The following is a 27,150-nucleotide window of genomic DNA, read 5'->3' as shown; positions in this document are numbered from 1 at the left end:
TAAGACAAATGAGCAGCATATATTTCAGGATATATTTTCATGAGGCTGAGCTTTCAGGTAGGTTGAGAATGAGGATTTTTTGAAGTGCTTAGCCGTAGCCAGTACTGCACCAAAAGCCACTATGAGCCATCACAGTGATGGCTGTGCAGCACTGGTAGCTCACTGATGCTGGTGTGTGTGCAGCATGTGGGGGTATTTTGGCCTGTTTGTGATCTACTTTTGAATATTCGTACTGTTATGAGACTGATATTGAAGGAAATAAGACAAAATAAGCTTGAGCTGCTGTTCAAGCTGCCATCACCAAGAAGCTGTCAGGGGCTGGGAATCCTTTACACGGTGAGAAGCACATAAAAAGTCAAACTCATGAAGATGGGATTTTCTCATTGACTTTAATATGCAGGGTTCACGTGCTCAAGTCGATGTGCACGGCAGCTCTGTGAGCCCATTTGCTGAGCTAGGCAGCAGCACAGTGCTTATTCATGGGCCTCCTATTAATATATGCAATAACTCATCCTGGACTAATTAAGCAGCTCAATTTGTAAAAGAGGCATAAGGGAATTGGATACAGGGCATTTGTTTAAAGAGCACAATGCAGTGTTTTGTTTTGGGCAGCCGACCGTTGTGAATCCCGCTGTCCCCTTGACACTAGCAGCAAATCTGGTGAGCGTGCCTGTTGGCAGTGTGGGTGTTCTCAGTGTTATGCTGTCACCGCATTTCAGATAACAAATAACTTTTAACTAATCTGGAGTACCTTTGAGAGCAAGAGGAAATGCATGTTTTCAAGGTGACATGGTAGCTTCTGGCCTGGAAGCTGCCAGCTCTGAGCGCCAAAATTCCCGATGCCAGTCACGCTGCTGGCCTCGATAAACAATGCAGCCATCTCTGATGTGAACAGCTTGTCTCTTAAGCAGCTTTAGTAATCCTGCAACTTTATCAAAGTGAACTGAGCTTGGGTTGCCTGGCTTCTGATGGATCTCAAAGGGGCTGAGATGCCACAATTTAACATGTTTTTTCATATAAAAACTGTCACAGAAATGGAATCGCTCACAAGTGGTCTAAGTCTTACTCAAAGTCCTCATCTGAAAGGTAAAAGAAACCCTTGGCGGATGTGAAATTGCCAACAATTCACAAGAGTTTGGCTGGTTTATCAAAAAAAACCTTCTTTAGTCTATTCATCTGATGGTGTTTGGGGGAGACAGGGCAGGGAAGAGCCCCATGTGGGACCAGCCACGAAGAAGGGAAAGATGGAAATGGAGCAGAGACTCTAATGCCGATAGCTGGGATGGAGGGAAGAGCAGCAGCACCACAGCTGGTGCTTACAAGAGAGCCTCTCAGTAACTGCTAAAGCTAATTACAGCAGGGTTTTTGGGCTCAAAAGGATACTAGCAGATATTTTAAAACTGTCCTAATACCTGGAGCACTGCTGAGAAAGCATAGCCCTAATGATGTGTTTGTTTATCCAGATTCTTCTTGTTGCTTCTGTCAAAGCAGCAATCCTGGTTGATGTGTCTGCTGTGTAGTCTCTCACATGCATGACGTGGGTGTCCTACTGGAAATCACATCTTGTTTACTTACCTTTAATAGACAATTAGGATGAAGTGTGTCCACAAAATGGATAAAGAAGTTAGCAAGTAAGAAAGTAAAATTATCCTTACCAGGGAAGACATATGGAATGAGTGGCAGTCGTAAGTGTACCTGCACTGCGTATGGAAAATATTTTGACAGTTCGAACTGAAAGCAGGCTTTGGAGTTTGGACTTTTTTTTAATACACAGATATTTTTTTTTTTAAAGAACTGTGGTGTGGAACATGGCTTTGATGCTTTAATGGAATCTAGAGAGCTCGATAATATGTTTCAGGTTTGGATAAAAGAGAGGAAAATTGCTTCTAGCACTTTTATGCTAAGAAAAACAAAGCCAAAATCATCCCTCTGTGATATCTTATCTGTAATATTTTATCAGTGTGGTATCTAAGTGTAGCTTTGGTGGAGCTTGCTGAGACTTCTCAGCTCAGAGAGGAGATTCACGAATGTACTCTGAGTTACTTTATATTGACCTTTAAAAAAAAAAAGAACAAAAATTAAAGAGAAGTCTAGGTGGATGGGTTGATTTTCAAGGACCATCAGCCCAATTGTTCATTGCAACATGCAGGAAGTCAAGCAAAGTTGGCAGGAGGCCTGTATGGGTGAACAAGGAGCTCCTGACCAAACTCAAATACAAAAAAAAATGTGCCATGGCTGAAAGCTGAGTCAGGTCACCCAGGGGGAACCCAGATACTATCCAAGTGTGTGGGGGTGGGATTGGGAAACCCAAAGCTTACCTGGAGTTGAATCTGGTGAAAGATGTGGAGGGCAACAACAAAAGCTTCTCTGGGTCTATCTGCAGTGGATGGAGGCCAGGGAAAATGTGGGTCTCCTGCTAAGTAGGGCAGGGGAACTAGAAAAGGTTGAGGTTTTCAATGCCACCTTCATCTTTATCAGGTTGGCCCTGAAGAACCCCAGGCCCCTGAGACCCCAAGGAAAGTCTGGAACAAGGAAGACTTGCCCCTGCTGGAGGACGATCATGTTAGGGAATGTATAAACAAGCTGGACATACACAAGTCCATGGGGTCTGAGGGATGCACTCAAAAGTGCTGAGGGAGCTGTCTGCTATCATTGCGAGGGCACTCAATTATCTTTGAAAGCTTGTGGCAGCTGGGAAAGGTGCCTGAGGACTGGAAGAGAGCAAATGTTGCTCCTGTCTTCAAGAAGGGCAAGAAAGAGGATCCAGGGAATTAAAGGCCAGTCAGCCTCAACTCCATCCCTGGGAAAGTGATGGAGCAACTAATCCTGGAAGCCATTTCCAAGTATCTGAAGGACAAAAAGGCAATTAGGAATAGTCCACATGGATTTACAAGGGGGAAATCATACGTCACCAACCTGATAGCCTTCTGTGCTGAGGTGGCTGGCTCAGTGTAAGAGGAGATAGCAGTAAATGTTGATCTTAACATTAGCAATGCTTTTGTTACTGCCTCCCATAACATCCTTATTGACAGACTGACGAGGTGCAAACTAGAGAAGTGAAGAGTGAGGTGCTGGGCTCAGACAGTTGTGACCGGGGGCACTAGCCCAGCTAGACTAAGGGGATTATATATTGTCATGAGACAGATCTATTTTTTCCAATGCTGGGCTTTCTGAGGGCAAATACATGCAATTGCATGGGGAAGTTGGCACAGTCCTTGCTTCGGCTGGGTCTCATCTGTGGTACATCCCTGCTCAGCAGCAACTTTCAGGTTCACTGAAGGTACCTCAGGAAAGACAGACAGACAGACAACACTGCCCAGCTCAGCTGGATTGAGTTGTGACAATAAAGACTTCAAAACAGCGTGGCAGTACACTGGCAAACAAGCCTTTACGTAGCACTGAGATTCAATCTTCAAATTCCCCCAATTGCTTTAGCCACTGCTAATTCTGTCCTGTATGATTTTCAGCAAGAAGCCCTATTAACTCAGGCTGTGTACAGTGCCTTCATAAAATTGAACAACAGAAATTAATCTTTTCCCTTTCATCTCTGTTCCTGTGTTGCTTCTAAGCAATAGCTTTGTAGGTTTTTGCCCTTCTTAGCATGCCAAGCATTTCCCCCATCTCTTTATCTTCTTTTTTTCCTTTATGTCCTTATCCTTCTTCCTGAGACAGCCTCATCTGCAGGGACCACTGTGCTGCAGAGGCAGAACAGCTAGTCTGAGGAGGTTTAAGAAAATAGCTATCTGAAGATTAAGCAGAGATGGCAAGCAGCCGGCTCTAGTTTTATCTGCTTTTGCTCCCTGTTAATTACCATTGGAGAGAAAAAGGGGTTTTATGTTTCCAGTGATGGGGAGCTGATAACTTGTTTAATCTTACAGTCTCAGTTGTTCCAGTCTCATGACTCATATTGCAAAGGAAAAAAACGTGTCTAAAAGATCATATGAGATAGCCGCCAAACAGCTTCTTTCTTCGGGCCAAGCTTCCGCCCCTCATTCCCGGGATAAAATTAAGCCAAAGAAGCAAGTTGTCACGCCAGCCGCAAGCGCTGCAGTCCATAAGCTGTGGGTGTGGGTCAGACATCCTCTGAGATGATTTCTTGCTGGCTCTTTCTGTCTGTGGAGCAGCCCCGTCAGTCCCTGTTCGTGCCCGTGATGCCTTGCCAGACATGGGACAGGAGATTACTGGCAGGGGCACAGTTTTGCCCCATGCTACCTCTTGCAATGATATATGTTAATTTTGGAAGTTGACTTTAGACCTGAAGCCTTTCTGGCTGGCCCCAGGGTGTGAACGGAGCTGTGTGTCAGCAGTTAGTGCTTTGGGACCATGTCAGGTGGGTTGTGCTCGTGCAGACTGTTTCTGCAGCGAGGTGCAGGAAGCTTTTGCTCTCCTTTTCCCTCTGCTTTAGAGGTACCCCATTGAAAGGATACGTGGACACTTGCTGCACGCAGGTCTTTTCCTTTTCAGCTGCTGGTAAAAATTTCTGCTGGAAGGAGCTAAGGAATTTCTTCCCCCTCTTGTAGCCATTTGCACTGAATTATTTTTACGAAGGAGAAATAATGATTTGCAGATGGCAGCAGTAGAATCCTCTAAGAATGTGCCTTTCATTTTGGATATGCCTTTTTACCATGGTTTGAAGCCAGTAGATTTAAGAATTGGAGTGAAATCACATGAGGCTGAGCGGAAACTGCCAGACATGATCTGCCCTGCTCCAGATTTTCAATTCCTCCTTCACTTTGGTGGGCTCTTGTCACAGGAGACTATCAGTAAGTGCCCAGCCTGCCCCTGAATTTGCCTTTCTCAGCTGCAGACCTCAGCAAGGGGACTTCAGTGGGGTGGTGCCTAAGGGAAACCATACAGTAACGTGAAACATGGATTACCAGTTTGTCCTTTAAGACTTGGGGTTCATTATTCTGTTTTTTCAGTCTTCTGATTATCCCGGTTCCTACCAGTTCTTGCAATCCTTGAGTGAGTCACCACTTCAGTTTTAAAGATGTTTTCTTCCAGTGTTAGCCTGAGTGTTTCCTGCTGTTTTATAGATTTGATTTTATTTTATTGCATAGATGAGCTCAGAAACCTATACTCGTTTGGCCAGCAGTGGCCGTGACAGTGTGAACCTCATCGTGACTGTATTTGTACAGTGCTTGGGTTTGTTCCTGTAGTTACTGTAGGTATAATAACACATGTATAACAGCCCTCGGGTTGCGTGCACTGAACATGTGCAGCTCAATTCCTTGCTCTTGCAGCAAGCAGAAGTCTCTTCCATGGCACAGCGGCACTGCAAGTGGGATTTGTTGCACTGAAACAGAGTTGGGTAGAAATTAGATATTTAGTAGCCTAACTAGTGCTGGCGGGGAGCTGGGTACTCCTGCGGGTGCAGTTCATCCTCTGACGGTGCCCGTCCCTCTCCTTTGACAGCAGGGGAAGCCTGGGTGTCTGACCAGCAGGGACAAGGTGCCTTTCTTGTGAGCAGCTACCAGCAAACCAAAATGAGCCTTGCTTAAAACTCAGTCCAGTAAATCACTGCTTTTGGAAGCAATTTGCAAAGAGGAGGTGTGGTTGCGGGGAGGAGGAGGGAGGCGTAGGCTGGGTGGGCTCCCCAGCGAAGGTGCTGCTGCAGCATGTGCTCCCACATGCGTCCGGGGGGCACAGCACACACGTGGTCCTGCGCAGGACAGGCTGCACATCCTCAGCCATAGCGTGGCTGTGTCCGCCCTGCAAAGGTGAAGGCTTTTTTTTTTTAAGCTAATCTCTTTATTCTGCTTAATAAGAACCTAATAACAGCTTGAGCTTCTTTCTGGTGACTAAATATTTCAGTCCTTATTCAATGTCTGGTGAGGTTTGTAGGAATTTTTTATTGATTTTGATGGTCGTTGTCTTAGGCCTAAAATATGCTGCTCCAACGAGACACACATAGAAGCACACTGGCCTCCAGAGAGCCGAGAGCATGGGGATGCCAACCCCGAGCAAAGCTCTTCCTAAATAATCCCATGTGTGGATGAGCTGTATAATACCCATCTCACCTATCTTGAAATGTCTTTCTGTGTCTGGCCCCACATCTGGGCTATCTCTGCAGATCAGAGAGAGACAAGTGCCTTTTGAGGGGTGATTCATTGCACCCTGACATCGATGGGTAAAGCTCTTTGTGGAGGTGCCTCTCTTTCTGCATGGGTTTGGGAAAAACATAGGTGATGAGCTTGGGTTAGAGATCTTGCTATTAAAAGCTTGGGAGGAGAAGAGATGCTCCCTGCTAAAATCTTTTTTTCCTGCTTTACTTTAATGCAAAACCAAATGTAGGACGAAAGACTGGAGCTAAAGAAGAATAACAGACTGGCCTTGAATTTCAGGAAGGATCTGCCAACAGTGGGACACCACATGCAAGTAGGCTGCTTGGCTCAATGACTGCTTCAGACTTTGTACAGCCGTGACTGCAGGGTTAAGGCTCCCAGTTTAGGTTGTTAACTCAAATCCGGCACTAGATTAAAGCTGTCGAGGCAGTCATGGCCCTTGCTGCAGCTGTGGTTGAGCAGGATGTGCCTTTGCTTTGCAGCTGTGGCAATTCACAGCTCGTGTATGGAGATCATCTGTCCGTGAGTCCGGTGCTAACTTGGGCGGGCGACAGTGTTGGCTTCAGCCAGCCCCTCCCAACTGCCGCCAGATCTCTGCTACGTCCTGATCTTCCAGCTTGGGAAGATGAAGATTGTTATTCTTGCCGATGCCAAAAAAAAAAAAAAAAAAGCTATGAACTGGTTCTGAAAGTATTTGACTTGTCGAAAGCTTTGCAATACTTTCTTTCCGGAGCAGGAAGGGAAAAGCAGAAAAAGAGTGGTTTTCAGCTTTTTTTTTTTTCTTTTTTTGTGTGTGAAAAATTTGGGATTTGGTTTTCATTTAGAAAATGCAAAAAGGGAAACACTACCAGTGTGAAAATGAAATACAGCAGTAGGTTGTGGTCAAAGCAAAGCGCTTTCAAGAAAAACAGCAACTACAACACCATTGTCCTAAGAAATTGTTGCTGCCTTTTGGAAGGAGTTAAATACTGCTTAATTGTTGATCAGCAGATAGTGTGGGGTATGACCCCTGACAACGCATAAATTAATTGCTACCTTTAAACTGTACATTTGCTTAACAGCTGCTATTAGTTCATTTTAAGAGATTTTACAGATCTGGGACTAAAACCAAGTCCCTTTGCCATCATCACAAGATGCCATTGGCAGCATCAAGGCTTTGGCGGCACTTTGTGTGAACACATGTGACCCAGTAATATACGATCTTAACACAGATGAAATTAAATCCTGTCTCTCTGCTACGTGTATGGACCTTAAGAGAGAAAAAAAGCAGCTGGTGTTAGACTGACTTGCCACCAACACTGCTGACTGAGGGGTTAATTGCTGGCGTGGTTGTATGGGTTTGGCAAGGAGCATCTGTACTTAAATGTCGTGTGTGTTTTCTCCCAGTGCTGCCTGTAAATCAGTGCAGTGGCAGGTCAAACCTGAGGAGCTCCATGAGAGCAGGGTCTGTGTTTCTGTTCTGCTCAGGTGCCCTTATCTGGGACTGGTGAGAATGAAAAGAAATTTCCGAATTGCAGTATTTTTCATGGAAATGGAGTTCCTGGTACCTGGGCAAGCCTGCCCCGTCTGGGCTGTGGCTCCTTGATTCGATTTCTGCTGGGGATCTCTGTGCCTGCCCCATTCTTGCTGAAGCCGGGCTGGGCTTGGACTCCTGGCTGGCACAAAGCCTAGGGCAAGGCTGGGGTTTAGGCAGCAGGTTGCCCCAAACACCTTCAGCCAGGTTTTCTTACAGCAAGAGGGTGTTGGAGAACCAGAGAGCGCGTTGGTCTCTGGGAAGCTGAGTCATCTCTCTCTGGTGAAGGCATCTATCTCAAAAGTAATTATACCGAGATGAAAACAGTCAGTGACAAGCTCTGTACCAGTAGTTTGAGTTCAGATTCTCATTTCATGCCGCAGAAAGATGAGTAATTCTAAATAGCTCTAAAGACATTTAAAAGCACCCTAACCATGACAGACAGAATATAGCAAATGAGAACAAGGTAAGTTATTATATGCTTTGTGAGCATATACAAAGCCCTATTATCACTAGTACACTGATACACATGTTATCATTGTGTGTGCATACCTGTAATGCGCTTCTCTGGTGCGGGGCAGGTTTGGTGACACGAAGCCTGATCTTTTCTTTCCCCAGCAGTGCTGAAGGCTTAGGCAGGCTTGTCAACTCTGTGCTGGGTAAGGTAGTGATGAAAATAGATATGCAGCTGCTGTGTCATGGTGCTTTTGGCAGGAAACTGCTTATTCAAAAATACAGGGGAACCATTTGATGATGGAAGGAGAGTCTTGCTCTCTACCCTCAGACAGAAAGCTAAAAATACATAGAAATGCCAAGGAGGCAGGAGGAAAACCCCAGCCTTTCCTTATCTGGGCTATCCATGGCAATAAGGAGGATGTGAACATCGAAGCAGGCTTTTTCTCTGCCTCCAGCATGATGTGCATAACTGTGCTTAACGGTGTGCTAGAGCTCACTCATTTACAGGAAAGATCAATGAGTGGCTTCTAGTTAAACTAATGAAGCAGAGCTGAGAGGCACTTTTCAGACCCAGAGCCTCGGAGGAGCAGATCCTTTTGCACCTGAATGCATCTTTTTAATTAAAAAAAAAGTTTTGCCAGCATTTTCTGATTGAAATCTCAGCCCTGGTTAGGTAATGATGGCATTGGCATCTCCCAAACGAACCGCTGCTGAGTTTGGTGTGTGGGACCACGCTTAAGGCTGATTTAAAGCCTATCGAAGTGGATGGAAGCATTTCCATTTTCCTTTAGGGACTTGGCTCACACTTTACAAGCGTAATTTGAAGTGGAGCCAGAACGTGGCCCAGGCTTCATTTTAGAGGGAATTTGGTTGAAGGCTTTTCATTGCTTTAAGGTCTGCAGTGACTTTAAGGCTGCCCAGTGACTTATGGTAAAATAAAATTAAATAAAATATCTTAACATGCTGGTATGACTTGCAAAACCATGAATAGCATTGGAGCAGCCCTTCTCCTGCATGACCTCGCTAGAGCAGAGGGACACATAAAAGGCAATCTCTGCTCAGCCTCCGAGGCTGCAACAATGGGCATTTTTTCCAGCAGACCGTTCAGAAAAATTTGGTGACAGCGATCTGGGAGCAATCAAGGTAGGATCTTCTGATTTTATGCTTTGTTTCCATTTCTTGTGGTTTTGTGTGTTTACTGGGAATTGCTATATTTGTCATTTTAAACTCCTACCAAACCCAGGAATGCTGATGAATTAGGCGCTAATAACAATTGGTGTTGAAACCTAAACAAATGAATGAGAAGTGAGTCATAATGTCGTCATGACCTGAAGACAGAGCGCTGCTCATTGTCTCTTTTCTTCTGCATTGTTCACTTTATACGTTCTGGTTTCCAAAACTCATTATTTCCATTTGGGTTTTGAAATGCATTTCAGAAAAACCTGAAAAGTTTCCAAAACTGAAGTTAAAAAATGCTCTAGTTAATGAGAATGTTTTGTTTCACTAAATCTGAATTTTTTCTCCATTCACAGCTTTCATTTTTATTGTAATGTATTATTAATTTTGAACTTAATGCAAAACCAAAAATACAGACAGTCTCCATTCTGATGAGCTCTAAATGAGGCTTGATCTATTATCCTGAAATGTTACATTTCCTTTTTGGCAGAATTTCATTAAAATCACCATATTCCAAATTTTTAAAGAAAAAGTTTTTAGATGCTTTTGACTCATCTCTGTTTTCAGACATGGCCAGACTTTTATACGCTGAATTCACAGCAAATACCCATAAGGTAAAAGTGCAAGAACAGAGCGGGGCACTTCACATCTGTGTCTTTTGTATTTGTGGTGCAGTAGAGTCTCCCAGAGCAAAACATTGTGCATCTGTGTCGTAGATGTGTTCTCGAAAACATGTCCTGTGCTGCTGCTTTGGGTTTTGTAGCCGCTGTCATGCATTTGAAAGGAATACAATAGAAGTAGCTGCTTCAGCAGAAAGGTTATTAGTGCTGGTGCGCCCTTGAATGGCAAGCCTCATATTCGGAGGCAAAAGCTGAAATGAGACATTTTCTATTTTATGATTTTGTCTGTGGAGAAAGTACTTTTAATCTCAATTTAATGAACCCTGGCTCAAGATGTGTAAGTGACAGTGAGTGCTTGGAAGAGGCAGGAGTAAAGCTTGAAGCAGGTTCCAAAGCAAGATGAATCTCTTCTTTAGAAGAGGCAGAATTTGGAATGTGGCTGGGTAACCACCATACACTTATTTGTTTGAAAGTACGTGATGCTTCATTCAGACAAATGGCTTGGGAAATACTTCATATACATGGCGGAAACTGTGGCAGAATAAATTAGCTCAGTGACAGTTACATCAGCAGCACCTATCTTTTTCAGTCTCTCAGACCAAAATAACTGAGAAACAGTCTGGCCTCGTTAAATTGTTTACTGTTAATGGGTGATTTCTTTCATCCTTCTGCACTCCTGATGAATGACAGGGATTGCTTGTTCCCCAGCACAGCCTTTCTCCAGATACAGCGTTTTGAATACAGTGGTGAGAGTGCTGGTGTAAGAGCACCCACCCATCCCACCTAGGTGACAGCAGGCTCTTCTGGGACTTGCTCTTGTCCTTCATTGGTGCTTTGCAAAAGTCCATGAGCCACCAGAAGGCCCTATGCAACAAGCCCCATTGCCCTTCCCATCCCTGGTGTGCCATCATGTCGTAACAGGTGACTTTCAATATATTAGGCCAGCTGAGAGAGGGAAGAGGAATGTTCCCTCCGTGGACCAGGGCCATCTCAGAAGCTGTGGTGCCCTGGCCTGAACTAGATGTATAGCTAAGCAGATGTGTACCGTGAACTTGGCCAGATGGGTGGATGACATCATGAAGAACTTTAAACTTGCTGATTTTTGAGGATATAATATCTGATGGCAAAAATTATTTTATCCGCACACAGTAGAATGATTAATACAGGCTGTTGATTTCTGATTGTGGAAGCCTACCTCACTGTCCCTTGCTGGGAGCTGTCATGAGTACTTGAGAAGCAGCAGTGCTTTTGCTGGGTTTCTGTCCTGGTCCAAAACAAAGCATTTCTTGCCTCTGAGTGTTGATGCCGGCAAAGTCCTGTAGATGTATGACATGCAGCCCAGCCTGGGAAGTCCTCTTCTGCTGAATTGCTTCATTGTAGAGGCAGAGCGTGGCCAAACACAACAGGACTGCCCTGTGATGGTGCAGGTGATATTGTACCATCCCAACTGCAGCCACACCACGGAGGCTCCTGTTTGTCCATGTTCTCTTATGCATCCTTCTTCTGGAAACTCTCGCTCTTCATCTTCTTCCCATGAAACCACACGGCCCACATCTCAGCTGCTCTCCGGAGACAGCTGATGCGGAGGAGCTGTTGTAGCACGCAGTGAAACCCAGCTGCGTCAGCCAGCCCTCCAGTAAGAGAGCTGCCTATATGAAAGAAGAAATTCATGCTCTTCCCTAGACTCTACTCTCTGGCTGTAATTGAGGGATGGGAGAGCAATTTGCCTCCTAAGCAGCCTGGCTTCCTTCCCTGCCTGCTCCCGTTAGTCCTCCCCAATCTTGAAGCTGCTGGAAGGAGAAGGGGTGGAGGAAATGGCTTTCCCACAGGACACTGAGTCCACAGCACAGATGTGTAATAAAATGAAAAAATGGTCTTCTGTCCAGGCAATTGCAGCAGAGCTGCTCTGGCCTCATGTAGCAAAACTGCTGAGGAGCAAAGCTCCCAGAGTCAGCCTGTGCTCAGCAGTCCAGAGCTTTGCTGCTTCTCTTAGAGGCCAAAGAATAACGAAGGAAGGTTTTTAGAGAGACCAGCCTTTCTCCATGAGACGGCATGTCCTACTCCAGTCAAAGGATAACAAGTATGGTTTTTTTACAAAAAACTATCCCTTCTTTGTTGGTGCCAGCTCAAGCTCAGCATGAGCAGTCTCACATGGCTGAGGAGGACAGCAACCCTATGTACTGGGATCATCTCGAATCCCGTAGAGCCCCATCAGATTAAATACCATCAGAGCCCTCTTCTGGCAATGGCCAGAAGCAAATTAGTTGGAGAGGGATGGGAAATAAAAGCACAGATTGTGATGTTCAAGACGTATCATGGTCATGACATGCAAGAGCCCTGGCCTGGCTTTTGCAGACACTTGGAAACAGTGAGCTGCTCTCCCCATGGCTACTCCTGGAAAAAAATACAAAATTAAATCTGCAGAGGATTATTGAATGCAAAGACTCCACCTCTTGCACAGGGAGTCCTTAAGCCACAGATTACCTGAAGCTGGGAAGGACATGGGGACAAGTATCACCATGCACTTGCCCTGTTCTTCATTCTCATCCATGATAACGAGGACAGGGTTGGCATTGGAGAGGCCGGCCTTAGTGTGTGTACAAATGTTGTCGTAATCTTCACATGGCACAGATAAGGCGTGTGTCCCTGCAGAACACAGTGCAGAAGATGTGATTTTCCCACTGGGGAGGCACTGTTGGACTCTGCGCTTCTGAGGCCATGGGAGCCTGCAGTCGTGGGATGCTCCGGTTGATAAGGATGCCTGGAGTCAATCAAAGAGGAAGAGGGAGAAAAAGTGCAGTCAGACTACATGACCCAGTAGTTGCTCTCTGTCTGTCTTGTCAGATGTGCGTCGTACTCCCCATGCTGCCTGCAGCCTTTGCAGGATGCCCAGCATTGGCTTTTCAAATGCCTGGTGCTCTGGGCATTCATAATGTTTCTGAGATGTCCACAGCCAGAGTGGTGTGGACTGTGAGGAAATGGGTGGGAATGCATGTGGGAGGTGGATGCCACCACATGGGGTAGCCTAAAGCGCAGTCTAATTTTGGCAGACTTGGAAAATTGCAATTTTGACTTAAAGACAAATTTCTACAGTGAGAGTCTGTTTTGTGTGCTGTTCCAGACTTCAGCTGAAAAAGTAGAAATATTCTCCCTGGAAATGTCTGATTAGAATATAATCACCATTTTCATACTTCTTGGTGTTTTTTGAGGCTCTCAGTTACAGGGAATGGTAATTGGTTTCTTCATGTTAGAATAAAATATCCGAGTATGTGTGTTCGTAAGTATGTATACATATAAATAAATGAAAACATTAATTGTTTTTATCAACATGCTTCATTGGAAAAAAAAATTCCTATGAGCTTTTTTTATAGCTCTCTAATAGCTATTCGGGTGACAGTCTGTCTGAAACCAGCATTGTGGGATTGTATCACTTCCACCGCAGTTATTTCTAATTGGCAAATCAAGGATAAGAGTAGTCAGGGAAGAACAGATAAGGACTATGCTCCTGTTATTAAAATGCAATCTCGAAACTGGCCTGTGCTGAGTGAAATGTAGTGCCGCTAACCAGGCTTACAGTACCTTTTGCAGGGACTTAGGGCATCATTATTCTACAGAGTTTTTTTCTTTTTTCTTGAGGAGTAAATTAATTAGTGATTTTTAAAAGGGATGTAATATGAAAATAGAAACAAATGGATATTAGGTGATCTTAAACAACAACTATGCATTTGGGGACTTAGAATTGAAATTCTTAAAATCTATTACATATTTAGTGAGACTTTTATACATAACAGGACGAGGGAAAGTGCAGAAGTGTGGTGTAAGCATAGTAGTATCAAATGAATAAACAGTATCCTGTCAGATAAACACAAGAAAGTCTTACTGTTGTATGGTTTTACCACTGTCTCTATTCTGCACATTTCGTGCAAAAAAAGTAATACTAGTTCCTAAACTTTGTAAATAAATTAATGAACTGAGTCTATGACCCATTCAGAGGTGTTTTGGTTTGCTTTGATCCACAGACTTCAGATGAAGCTCCTACAGCTGAGCTGTAGAGCATTTTGGGAAATGACTGTTCTCACCAACTTCCAGCACAATTTTAATTCACTTGAGAAATTTGACTGTTCAGAATAACAGTGCTTCTATTGCATGTTGGAATTCCTTAAGGTTTATCCTTCAACACTTGGCAATATGCCTGGGTTGCCCAACTCTTTTCATCTGATTCAACTTCTCTGTTATAACTTTATTGAAGATCTTTGATCAGCTGAATTAGAGACTGACCTTTAAAAGACTACTAACCATGTCTTCCTTCTCCACCAGCCTGTTGTTCTTACAGATCCCAGCCACAGTTCAGGTCCTTGTATGCTATTTGCTATGTGGACAAAAAGGAATATATACTCTGATCCATCTCACCTGTGTTTAGCTGTCTAGTCTAGCAGAATCACACAGTGGATGGTCCCATCTCCTCCATACTGTAAGGAACCTAGAGACCATCTCAGAATGGTTTTCAGGCTGGTACCTGTGGAGACTGGCTGTCCATGAATTATTTCACAATGTCTATGAATAGGGTAAGAAAAAAAAGTTCTCACATGATGCACAATAATCTGACTTGGAGAAGTTTCTGAAGGGATCTTCTAAACTGGAAAATTTCACAGGACTCAGGGATTAGAAACATCTGAAAACCACCATAGTAGACATTTAAGTTTAAAATGTCCTGCTGTACAAAATAATTCCTTATATTCGAGTACCTTGAATGGGCCTCAGCTGAGGTTAGACTGCCACTACACTAGGAGCCATCTGCATGTGTCGTGACAGCCTCTCTTCTCATGCGATTGTATCTCAGTTAGACTACATGAGTTGTAAAAGGAGAGAACAAAGGTACATAGCACAGAAATAACTTGTCAAGACGCTCAGTAGAAGAACCAAGACAGTATTTCACACTTTCTCTACCCTAGCCCAGGGGCATCCTCACTGTGACCTTGAAACATCTGTCTTAAGCATCTCTGCAGAGGAACTGTAGAATAATTTGGGCTAGAAGGGGCTCTTGGAGGGCTGTAGTCCTCTTCCAGCTCAAAACTGGCCAAGCTTCAGAGTTGGATCAGCTTTTCCAGGAACTTGCCCAGTCAAGGATAGAGAACAGAGGCTCCACAACCTCTCGTGGTCCCACTTGTGCATCCTGACTGTGGGAGGTGAGCATAGGGAAGGCATATTTTCCTGTTCACATTAATATAAATAGTTTGAAATCAAAACAGTTACAGAACCAGAGGTCACTGTAAGGTGCATGTAGGAGGGAGGACCGCAGGCCAGGGATGCTCACAGCCATGCACCCAGCCAGCTGGCATTGTAGGGGCAGAGGGGCTATGGCTTTCCTACCCACCCCTCTGCTCCCTAGGGTACTTCTTGGACTACATGGTATGTACATCTGCAGGGGAAAAATAAGGTATTTGGGATATTTCAGGTTTTTCATAAGCACAAACAAATGCCTAAACACCAAAGTGGCTGTGTGTCCGTGTGTTTTATCTTTTGCATAAAGCTCCTGCTTGGACCCGTCAAGCGCAGCCTTATGTGTGATTGATTTACAGCAATTTTGAATGTGTAGCTTAACCTTCAGCCAACGTTCAGGGCAGTGGCCAGACACCATGCCAGCATGGAGACTCACCTAGCTGTCCCTTCTGGGAAGGATGAATCAAAACGGCATCCTGATATAGCAGCTTGTGCTGCCTTTTCTGCAGCACAGCAGCCAGGTAACGCCTGAGTCACCTGGGGACAGCGCAGAGCTAACGCTTCATTTGGGTCTCAGTGCCATTAAATTACACTGAAGAGGTACAATATAATGAGCACAACAGCCAGCCAGCGTTTGCTTCATGAAAAATCATTAGTTGTGATGCTCTGCAAAATGGCGTTGTGCTGTGACCAGAACCCAAGATAAGCAGAAGGAAATGAAGGAGATACTTTATGGCTGGCCTTTCAGGAGTGGGGGAGCACTGAAATGTGCTCCTTGGGAATGGGGTGTCAGCTGTCACAAGCTAACGGAGTCTGCAAACAGCAGAGGGAGGATTTCAAAACCACTTTGATCTCTGCCCTGGCAGTTTCGTCCCATGGATCAAAGGAGGAATTTGCAATGTGGGTTATAAGAGGACTTAATGTGAAGCAAGATGCTTTCTGGGCAGCCATGAAGGACACTTTCCTACTGTAGTGGTGGGATACGTGAGCACGACTGATGCCCACTTGGCAGTAGGCAGAGGTGGATATGGCTGTGCTGGGGAAGGGTTACTGCTGCTCTTCTGGACGTTAATGTCATCTCAGATCTCCTAATGGAGCTGCAATCAAAAGTACTCTTGTTCCAGTGGGTTGGGTCACCCTAAATAGTACAATAGTAAGTATGTTCTGCCTTCATTGGTTTTGGTTGAGTTAGGTTTAGGGAGGGCTCAGGCAAGCAGGTTTGCCAGCAGATCTGGAGTATTTTCTTAAGGTACCCTGTGATTCTTTAATTATTGTAAATAATCCAAACGTGTAAGTTCACTGTAGATAGGGAAAAGTGTGAATTGACCAAGATATATTTGCCTTTTTCATGCCACCAACACAAGGCCCTTTGTAACGTGGAGGACATAACAGCTGGGCGTGCAGATGTGTCCATGACAGCCCTCATCAAAACCATGTGAATCCTTTCTGCATTTGACACAAAGCTATTGCTGTTGCTGGTTAGAGAGAGAGGCTGAAATCCTGGCTCTGGGAAGGACAATGGGAGTTGTGCTGCTCATCTCGGGGAGGGCAGGACTTAATAGCCAAACAAGGCTTTGATCAAGACTAGCCTGTACAGGAGCAGTGTTAATACTATTATTAATAAAAATAGGAATGCAACTCTGTTTTTGAACAGTGCTGTGTATAACAGGAGGAAGAAAACCATTTGCATCAGACACATTTTTGCTTCCATCCCTTCCAAATCTGGTTCCCACTGACTGCCCAGCCTCCATCCTCTTGGCTATCGCTTTTGTGCAGTAGTTGAAGGGTTGAATTTCTGGCTACTGTGAGCAAGTTCAAGTCCTCTGACGTCAGTGGCCATGTACCCGAAGTATGCCTACATCAAGGAAATGCTGTGGTCTTTATTAAACCAGCATCTAATGGTGAGTATGACCCCTGGCTGCTTGCTCTGGAAACTTTTGAAGATGAAAGAGAGTCCAGGTGGATGGCCACCAAGGCAATTCGATGGTCTTGGAGTGTTTCATGGATAGATCAAGCAGCTGTGCCACAGTTATCATCTTAAACGCTGCTCCCGAAGACAGGGCTTCCAAATTTAAAATCACAGCTCCAGCTCAGTGGCTGTTCTGTCCTGATGGGAAACGTTTCAGGAGTTGGCCAGACTTGAAGGAGTGATGTTCCACAGATGATGGTGCCTATCATGTTGAGAAGAGCAGCTGTTAGGAGGTTATTAATCTTAGAGAGCCTTTGCACAATGCTTTACCTGCACATGTACCAGAATTTTAACATCAGTTTTCAGTGGAAGTTGAAGGCTGGCTGTGACAATCAGTTATCAGTGGTTTTGCTGATGATAGCTTCAGAGCCACAGCAATTTCTCAGGCTTCAAACTTTCATACTTGGTTTGAGTTGCAAAGTATTCATTATTTCAAACTATGAGATGGCTCCACTGAAGAGGGGATTTTAACACTGCCAGAGAAAATAAGTATATGGCAGAGTGAATGGCAAAAATAGGGTAGAGCGGCCCTGGTCTCTAACCATCTGGTTTGGACCTTAGTTTTAACATTCAAACTTGCATACACTAAGTCTGTCTGCAGCAGACTTGGTGCTGGGAAGAGGAGTGTGCTGGGCAGTAGCACGCAACAGCCCACAGGTGAGGACCTGTCCTCGGTAAAATGGGCAGATACTTTTTCCCCTCTAAAACAAGGGTCAGAGGACAGCTAGGTTCCAAATTTCACTTGCCCTGCCTGAGCTGCCTATGGGTCATTACTGAAGTGACAGTCAGGTGTCTGGGCAGCGCAGCATCGCTCTTTGTTTTGGCAGGACCAAGAAAACAGGTTTTGCGCTGGCCCCCTCCAACGCTTCTGGACATCAGTTCTGAGCATTTCCTCCTGTTTAACCCATGATCAACTAAAATACAGCAATAAAGTTCAGAATGGAGCATTTTTCAAAGGAATGGGTATAACTGTGGTTCAGACACATCCAGCTCCCTCTGTCTTGGCAACGGCTGGGTGGCAGAGCAGGCTCTGTGCACTGGGGATGGGCAGGACCCTTTGAAGCCCCTCCTAAGAAGAACAAGATCTTAAGCTAAGGTAGAGAGCCTTAGATACACCTGACGGTTTGTTCAACACTGTTATTCAGAATCCTTTGCAAGCATAATGAATAAGAAAGGATGTGGCAAAAACATCGGAGAGCTTTGGAAACATTGTCAGTCTGGCTTTGAGCACTGACAAGGCATAAAATACCTCGTGTGTGTACGTGCCTGTATGTACTCATAGGCATTTGCACCAAATAATAGACACACGCAGACACCACATACGTTTCCTCCCTCTATATTTGCATGCTCTAGTTTTAAACTCATTAGCTGCTCTTTTTGAGGAGTTACTTGAGCAGTGTTCTGCAGAGAGGATAGGCTGAGTCACATTCAATCGTATCTATCTATGAACATCTATGGAGGAGCTCGGCTTCCTTCCAGCGCCTTCCCCATCAGGGTCTGATGAGAGGGTATCTATAATTACAGATCACAAAAGGCGCAGTCGTGATGTGCTGGAGTTAAGAGGACTGGAAAGAGCTCAGTGGAGCCGGGGTGCTGTCAGCTCAGGAGCTGCTCTATCATGTGCCTGTCTCTCTCTGCATAAATAATTCTGTTTCAGAACTGCCTCTTATGGTTAAAATGATACATGGCACCTTTACCCCTCCTCCTGCCACTCTACACATGGAATCGTGTTAGTCTGAAGAACCATCTACAGATAATTTTCTCTAAAGGCTTTTTTGCATGAAAAATAGATATAAAATCTGTTGAACTATTTATGCTATTTTATTTTTACAGCTTTGACAGAAATGGTAATAGAAAAATGAGAACAAGATCCTTTTGGTACATTACTGGCAATAAAATAATGAAAAAAAAGAGCAACCTCCAAGCAGTTCAGGGTCAAATCCCGCAGGTAATTTCTGAACCACAAGCATATAAAGCCCAGCATGTTCTTCTTCTGAAAGGGCTTACAGGTATTGTTGATGCTGTTTTTAAGGCACTTGTCTTTTATGAGTCTGTAATAATCTTTGCATTATGCTATTACAACATAATCAGGTCCTTGTCATGCTGCCAAGACTGATCAGATAACATCAGAGTACTGAGGAATTTTAGTACTAGACTTATTAGGAGAGACACAGATTTACAGCATGATAGTTGCAAACCACCTCAGCGCATAACTGGAGCTTTGTGGGACTCAGTTGCATGGGAGCTGGTGATGCGAATTTTGGCTCTAGCTCCAGCCAAGGCTGGGAATTCAGGTGTGAGTGCATCTCTCCAGTTTCACCAAGCATTTGTGAGATGTGGATTTAAAAATACTCTGTTCCTCTTTTTAAAAAAAAAAAAAAAAAAAAAAAAAAACTTTTGAAAGTGCTAAAATGACTGACAAAGCTACAGTCATTCTGGTTGCTATAGTTTAATTTTGCAGCAACTAAAATATCAGTACCGATGCACTGAGAAGCAAAATGCTTCTTTTCAGCAGTTTTTCCAAGCCAAGAGGATGCAGATATTTGTCATTACAGCTAATCCTCCCCGTGCTGTACTTTGTGATCGGAGTCTTTTAAATGTAGCTTCCCACCAAGCCCGTTCTTATGTATCTTATCTGGTGATAAAGTCAAATCAATACCTATTGTAGCCAGGAATGATGCACTATTTAGAACAGGTTGTGTTGCATTTGTTGGAGCAGCACAGCATAAATTTTTCATTGGAAAAGCCTCCAGTTTGAGCAAACACAATTGCGGTGAGTATGTATGATTCTCCTTGAACTGTGGCAGCACAGAGAAATCACTGCTTTGCATTGACGTGAAGCTTGCTTTATTCTAATGTCTCCAATATGTCAAATGTTAAACTATTTATGTTCCTTGCTGAGTTAAGAGGGTGAAACCTGTGGCTATTACCCAGTATTGCTGTAGGTTAGAATTTGTGGAGTGAATTGTGCACCTGAGTTCCACTCTTATTTGCATTTTTAAGTGACCATTTAAAGGAATGAATTTAGTAGTCTCAGCAGGAAAGGTAAGATATTTGGACAGTGGACAATCTAGACATTTCTGTTATTGGTCTGGCACAAGATAGACAGGAACCTGTCCAAAGTGGTATCATCCATGAGCATAAAATGGGAGAGAAGGAATGCTAAAAAGAAAAAGAATTTATCGTTTTAAATGTAGTATTACCCTCTCCTCCGACTTCTGTTCTCTGCTTGAACGGACATGGTCTGAGATGGTCAGGTGAGGACATGGTCCATTGAAAATGCCATGTTTTAAAGAGATGGCACGTGAATACCATCCCTGATCTGGCTGCTTGGCCCTGATCCTCTCGGAAAGGTTTTCCATGGCCTGATGACAGAGAAAAGAAAACTACAGTTTAGCAACGAAATTCCTTTTCCCGTTTCAGCTGCAGGATGCCGAGTCTCTTTCGCTTCTTCATAGAGGTTTCCAAGATAATTCATTAGTTGCTAGGATGAAGTTGTGTTGAGATTTCCAACAAGATGGTCTCTGTTGGGTCCATCAATGCAGACGTTGTCCCTGCCCATGTGGTGTTGCCGTCTTCTGAGATCAGCGTACCGGAGGGTTTGTCCCTCTTCATGCTTAGAAATGCTTCACCATCTGGTTGGTCTGGTCTTGGCTGTGGATAGAACACTGCACCTTTGCTGGATGCTATGAGCAAAATGGCCTCAAAGGTGGCACATTCACTGCTTTCGTATACATTCTCATACTGCCAGTCCTCCCTTGATGTGATCTGTGAAAAAACCACATATCCAAATTAAAAAGCAATCCTCTTCAAGGAGCGCTTGTGTCCACCTGCAGAGAGCATGAATACTATATTCCACTGTGGTGGAAGTAAAAAGTTCCTGAAGAGAACTGATTTTCCTTCTCTCTTTTTCCCCGTCTGTATGTGGTTTCTTAACTCACCTTCATGTAATTCAACTTAATGTTTTTATTGAAGTTCTTGCTGTGATTGTTACAGGAGATAGTGGTATTCACAATAGCATGAAGGAGCACTTCAATGAGGATACAGATTGTAGCATATATATAAGTATATATAAAAATATAAAATATTATCCAGCTTGCTGTGTGTGAGAGTTACGCAGCTTCTGATTGTCGTCCATAAACAGCCATCAGCTAACAATGTGGAGGTGTTTGTTTACCAGAATTTGGATTTAACAGGCCTGCTGTGGTATGTGTCTCTCACCGCTACATTACATGAGCCTTGTGCCAGGGAAATAAAGGTACTACTGGTAAGTTATATTTGTAACCGTATTTGTAAACCATAAGGGTTTCTAGAGGAAGCGAGGCCAACACACCACCTTTGCTCTGTGCTAAGCATGCTTAAATAACAGGCAGGTACTGCATTACTTCTCTCTTCAAGAGGGATTTTAAGTGTAAGGGGTGGTTGCTCCAAAACCGCGATATGTTTACTTCTCCTTGCACAAGCCGTTGCTGTGGGAATCCTTGACCCCACTGCCTGGGGCGTGAGGAATTTGGCTTGGGCTGCCCTGCCCTACGTTGGTATTGCCCACTCAAGTCTCGTCCCTGCCGTCATGGAGCACCCATGTCCTGCCGGAGAGCAGCAGTGGCCGTGCTTTGGGCACGAGGGATTACAGAGATTTAGGGGAGCGACTTCTTCAAGCCATTCCTGACCCCTTTGCTGCTCTGGTATCTTGGGGAGCAGGACGTGGCAGTGTGAGCTTGGCCAAAGCGGGAAGAGAAAGGATAGAAACTGCTTCAGCTACGTAGCTGGAGATGTATCTGTATGTGTTGTTTCTTCTGACAAAAGGAATAACTTGGAGTGATACCGTCTCTCAGAACTATACAAGAGAGCATGTGGAGAAATGATTATTTCTTTGCCTTTTTTGCTGTTTCTCAATTTTATTATTTAGGTCTTTGTTCTGATACATTCCTTATTATTTTAGCTGCCCTGGGTAATTGTGTTTTTCCCTTAACTTAAGAAGTTACTTTAAAAGAAAGGAGGGGGGTGAAGATAAGGCAAAGCTGTTAAATGGGAAATCTATTGCTAATTAAGGCATGGGTTTGCTAATCGCCTTAGAAATGAAGTTATCAGCTGAAAAAGCCTGGAGTTTGTGTAATGAAAGTTAGGAGTGGGTTTTTTTCCCCCGTTTCCTTCTGTCACAATACATTCAGAGATTAAAAGTTTACCTCACAGACTCATCTTGACACCATTGGACATGATGTCACTTTGCATTAACTGCAGGCAGGCTCAAGCTGTTCTAGGATATATTTCAGTCTGAATAGTTAAAATTTGGCAAAGTTATAAGCAACTAAAGTCAGGATCCTTTAATGGGAGCTGTCAGTGTTCATCATAGATGTCACACCACACTCCAGCTAGAGCACTGCATCCAGGACCCAAGGTAGTCACTGTCCCTTCTTTTTTTTTTTTTATTATTGTTGTTGTTATTAATGATATCCCAGGGATGAGGAGGAAGCACAGCGTTATATAAGGCAGCGGCCCAGGGGCACCAGTAGTATGGTTTTCCATCTGGAGATGCTGATGGTTGAGAGGAGAAGGTGCTGTGCTGGGGCAGGGCACCATCCTGGCACTCTGCCAGCTCGAAGGTGGCAAGGGACCAGCCCCAGTTTTGTCTCTGATTTTGCAGAAGTTCTTCCTTCTCTCTTTCTCTGATGTCGGCTTTCTTTGTGCAAAAAACAGATGGTGAGCCCGAATTCTCTTGTATGGCTTGCAGCAGCGTGAAGAGAAGTGGGATGTACAAGTTATTCTGACATCCCAGGGGAACCAGCCCCTGCGACAGTATTTTCTGATGAAAATAGTCTCAAGTTAATAATTTTATCTTCTGCTTCCCTGCCAGTGGGCACCATGGCATAGCAAGGACTGCTTGCGTAAGGCTGGGGAGAGGAACAAGGTTTTCTTAATATTTGTGCATTACACCTTGGTTTTCAAAGTTAATTTTTTCTCCCATTCTTTTGCTAGAGGTGCAGCCGTGCCTTCCCCTGTGTGTGTCCTTTGCTGCTCAGTGGGTGGTGGGTGGACTTCAATGTTGCTGCACCTGCACCCAAGGGAGGGAGCCCTGAGGGGCCCCTGCTCCATGGGGTGGGTGGAGGGGGACAGCACACAGTGGAGGAAGCAGCTCTGACCTGCCAGAGAGGATGGGGTGGGACAAGGCAGCAGCTCCCCTTGCTCAGCAGCATCCTCCTGCTTGCCCCAAGTGTCAACCAAACACGTCTTCTGGGCTGCTCCCTCCAAGCAAACCAGACCTGTAAAGCACTAATCGCACCAGCACCGCCAACCTCAAGGCACGAGCTTGGCCAGCCCCTCTAACGCGTATTTCTAGCCCTGCTCGACTGGGGAGCGCAGACGATGCCTTGAGCCTGGCATAGCACAGGACGGGCTTTCAGCACCCTCCTGGGTGGTGGATCTCCTCTGGGTCACCCTTTTCTGCCTGGCCGGCTCCTTTGACATTAGGCAGATTGTCAAAAGCCCTTTTGTTTACATAATGCTTCTTGGGAGTAATCGCTGGCTCTGGCAGACAGAAGCAAAGCAAATTGATAGCTGCAGTATATTTCTGAGGGCAAAGGGGATCATGGACAGTAATTGTTCTTAACTACATAACACTTGGAAAATGGTTTCTGTGGCTGCTGCAATGAGCTGGTCAAGCGAATTGGGATTTTCTCGCTGTCTCTATTAGATGCACAAAGGACCATCAGTACGCTATGTTTTGTGAGCAGTCTTCCATTTCCCCTCCATTACTAGGAATGCAGTAACTGCAGGGGATGTGCACTTCCCCAGGCAATGCCAGGGTGCCTCCTCCCTCAGCTCGCTCGCAGTCCTGTCTAACAGGCCTGGTCACCATTGCTTTCCAGGATGCTCCCAAACGCTGCCATTACTTGTGTCCTAGCTGAATGAAGGACTTGACCTAGGAATGAAGACATATAGAGTGCTCCGTAAGAGCACTGTAAAAACAGCTTTGATATTGCAAATGGAGGCCTGAAGGCTGGTGGCAGAGGAGATGCTGATGCATTGGCTGGTAGGTACACGTGCACAAGAGAGGTACCTGGACCTCCCTTGAAGCTCACTAGCCATATTGCATCATGCCAAATCTGCTTCCCATTTTGGGTTATCCCCAGTGCAGGTCACTGTGATGCCAGCTGCTTCCCAAATGCTTTTGCACACCCATGACACCTTCGTGCATCTGAAGGGTGTTTAGAAAGCAAGGCTGGGTCACCCCATCGGTGGAGCATGGCGATGAAGTCTCATGCTAACCAAAGTTTGCCTCCCACATGTGCAAAAGCTTCTAGAAAGTAGATGGCCAATGCAGTTTCAGCGGTACTCGGACATTTCACTGCTTGAGAGGAATTGCTGCTTTTCCATGCTGAATTCTTAGGACAGTCATGTTTTGCTTGGAAAATAATTGCAAGTGTGTTACCCACCAGCTTTCTGAAAAACACATCAAAGATCTCTGGGTGATGGATTTGTTTTCTGTTTGTTTCTCTGGGATTTGTTCACTAGAATTTTGTGTTAACTGGTTATTTATAAATCTAAGCATCTTTCTGTATGTTTGATTATTCCTGTGTGTAGACTGATGGAGAAGTTATTGAGTCACCGTCATTTACTGGAGGAGAATGCTTCTATTTTTAATTCTGCATCTCTTGACAGGTGGATGAATGGCAAGCTAATAGTCATGTTGAAATCTGAATGTCAGAAAACAAGGGAGAAACTTGAGACTTGCTTGTCATATTTAACCTGCTGTGTTACGTACTCTATCTTGAGTCTTTAAACATGGCTTTACATGCCATCCATGCATATTTTGTAAAACAAAGTGGTCATGATTTCATCCTTTGTAGGAAGCAGTGTAAAAGACTCTGCCTTGTTAAATAGGCTAACCATTAATTAATTGCACAAAACCTTATTTTTCTGATTGGTCTTAATGTTGTGCTGGCTCTTGATTACCCATCTACTAAGAGGTAATTCTTCAAAGAATTAGTAGAAACAGCATGCTGGACTGATAGTCCTGTTAATGCTGTTAGTTGCAGTAAATAGAGTATCTTAAGGGATTGTAGGTATATTTGCTATGAACATGAAAAATCTACTTAATAGGAAGGTAATCTATTTGTTAAAGGTCTTTGATGGGACAAATGGCTGCTCAATAGGGACATAAATGAAGGTTCTTTGGGAACCTTCTGCCCTCAGGGTCTGAGTGCCACAAGGGTAAAGCTGCTGCAGGTTGGGGCATCAGGGCATCAGTGAGGCGATGACTTCCAGCCGTGTTGGGAGGATACTGGTCCGCAGAGCCCTTTTGGTTGCAGTGTCTCGCAGCTCATCTCATGTTGGCACCAAGAGAACAAAGTCTGGGGCCTCTCTCTGGGCCATTCACCACTCCACAGTCATGGTTATTGCAAGGATAAAGCATCACGCTTAGCTTGTAGGGCAAGTACACCTCATGCTTCCTGGCCATGGAGGATGTCCCCTGGATTGCAGCCCTTGTGCTGTCACCTGTGGACCGGTTCACATGCATTTTTGTATGTCAGCGGGAACAGAAAGTCATTGCCAGGCACATGGGAACAAGCAACATCTTCCTGGGGCCGTGGTTTACTCCTCTACACTAAGGACAGCAATGCCGGGTGTGACTTGGCTGTTTCCCGTGTAATAGGTCTCTTTGCTCCTGTTGTTACCAGCAAAAATGTTTATAAATGCCTTGTAAAAACAGTTAGATTTTTTAGTTTATAATGACAGTTTAGGCTTTATTTAGGAGATAGAAGTATGGTCTTTCCTTGCATAAGTGCCTTTTTTGAATTACATTTTTATTGATCTCTCTGGAACTGGCTTGTGGATACGTATATAACCAATGCCCTTTGCACAATGCCCAACACACTTTCTCTCTCAGGTTTTTACAATGTGTGCATTTCAAGATAGTTTGTACAGACATTCCAGAAATCTAGGAAAGCTGTCTAGCATAAAGCCATGTGAATTATTTAACTGAAGCATGGAAAGGCAATAGTGCATCTTTACTGTTAGAGGCAAACTTGCTGGGAAATGACATTTTAATTACGTCATGGTTTTTACATTTTTTAAATAATTGTTCTGATCTCAAATCAGGGCAAAACCTAACAAATCCCCAAAACTACAAAACCAGGTGGTGCTGGGGATCTTACAGGACTGGCAGGTTTATTCAGCGCTGTGGGTGAGCCCAGCAGCTTTGGGAGCACCCAAGGGCAGAGCTTGATGCTCCTATTTCACCAAGACATTGAGAAACTAAAGAACTGAGCAGGCAAGAAACACAGGCAGTTTTTCTCAAACTATTGCCTTGGGAATGTTCCTTTAAAAATATGTATGTTTTTCTTTAGAACTACCTTGTTCACTTCTTACTTGCTTTGCCAGCATGTGGCCTCTTGCAAAACTTCGAGCAGACCTTGTGGACTTGGCTGGCCAGAGGCGAGCGTGGTTGCAGCTGGATAGGAGGGACAGGCATGTCCCTCGTCTCAGAGATCAGCTCGGAATTTGCTCTGGAGGCAAGCAATTGTATTTAAAAGTGTTCAGGAAGGTCAAACAGCAGAACAGGAGTAAGATGGGATTTTTTTGCTATATGTTTATGCACCAGCTAATAAAATGGGGCTCTGATTTTTTTGATGTGGGCTCCTATATTCTGCAGCAATCGAAGTGAGAACAGCATGAGTAGCAGGATTACCCCAAGGGAAGATGTTTCCCTGCTGTATTGCCCCTTACTTGTGTCACCTGGGCTTGGGATGTGCACATGCCTAGCGTTGGATGGGCTAAACCCACCGCTTAGAGATTAAAAAGGGCAGCTCATACAGCCAGGAGGGTCCCTGTGCTGCCGGGAGAGTGTATTGAGCAGGGTAAAATTTAGGGAACGCAGAGGGGATAAAAAGTGGTGAGTCTGGAAGAGATCCCAGAAACGATGGGTGTTATAACAACTGTGCAAAATGATAATGCGGAGCAGACTGCAAAACAGGCGAAACTGGGATTATTAGGCCTGTTTGGCATATGTGTTTGTAACGATTGCCTGGTGCCTGGTGTCCTGGATACGCATCTTTAATTAAGATAAATAACTTCTTGGTGAAGACAAACGGGGAGAGAAGAACCAAGGTATGGCAAGTCTTTCTGCAAATT

General features: G+C 44.5%; 1 protein-coding gene across 1 annotated transcript in view; it reads left to right on the top strand.

The window, feature by feature from the left end:
• Window positions 1-27,150, top strand: part of GALNT17 (polypeptide N-acetylgalactosaminyltransferase 17) — a 218,396-nt gene that overhangs the window by 172,657 nt on the left and 18,589 nt on the right. The gene's annotated exons all lie outside the window — the stretch shown is intronic.

This window comes from Buteo buteo, chromosome 7, assembly GCF_964188355.1.
Source record: "Buteo buteo chromosome 7, bButBut1.hap1.1, whole genome shotgun sequence".
NCBI lineage: Eukaryota > Metazoa > Chordata > Aves > Accipitriformes > Accipitridae > Buteo > Buteo buteo.
Note: the sequence above shows the minus strand (reverse complement) of the source record. Positions and strands in the feature narration are given on the sequence as shown.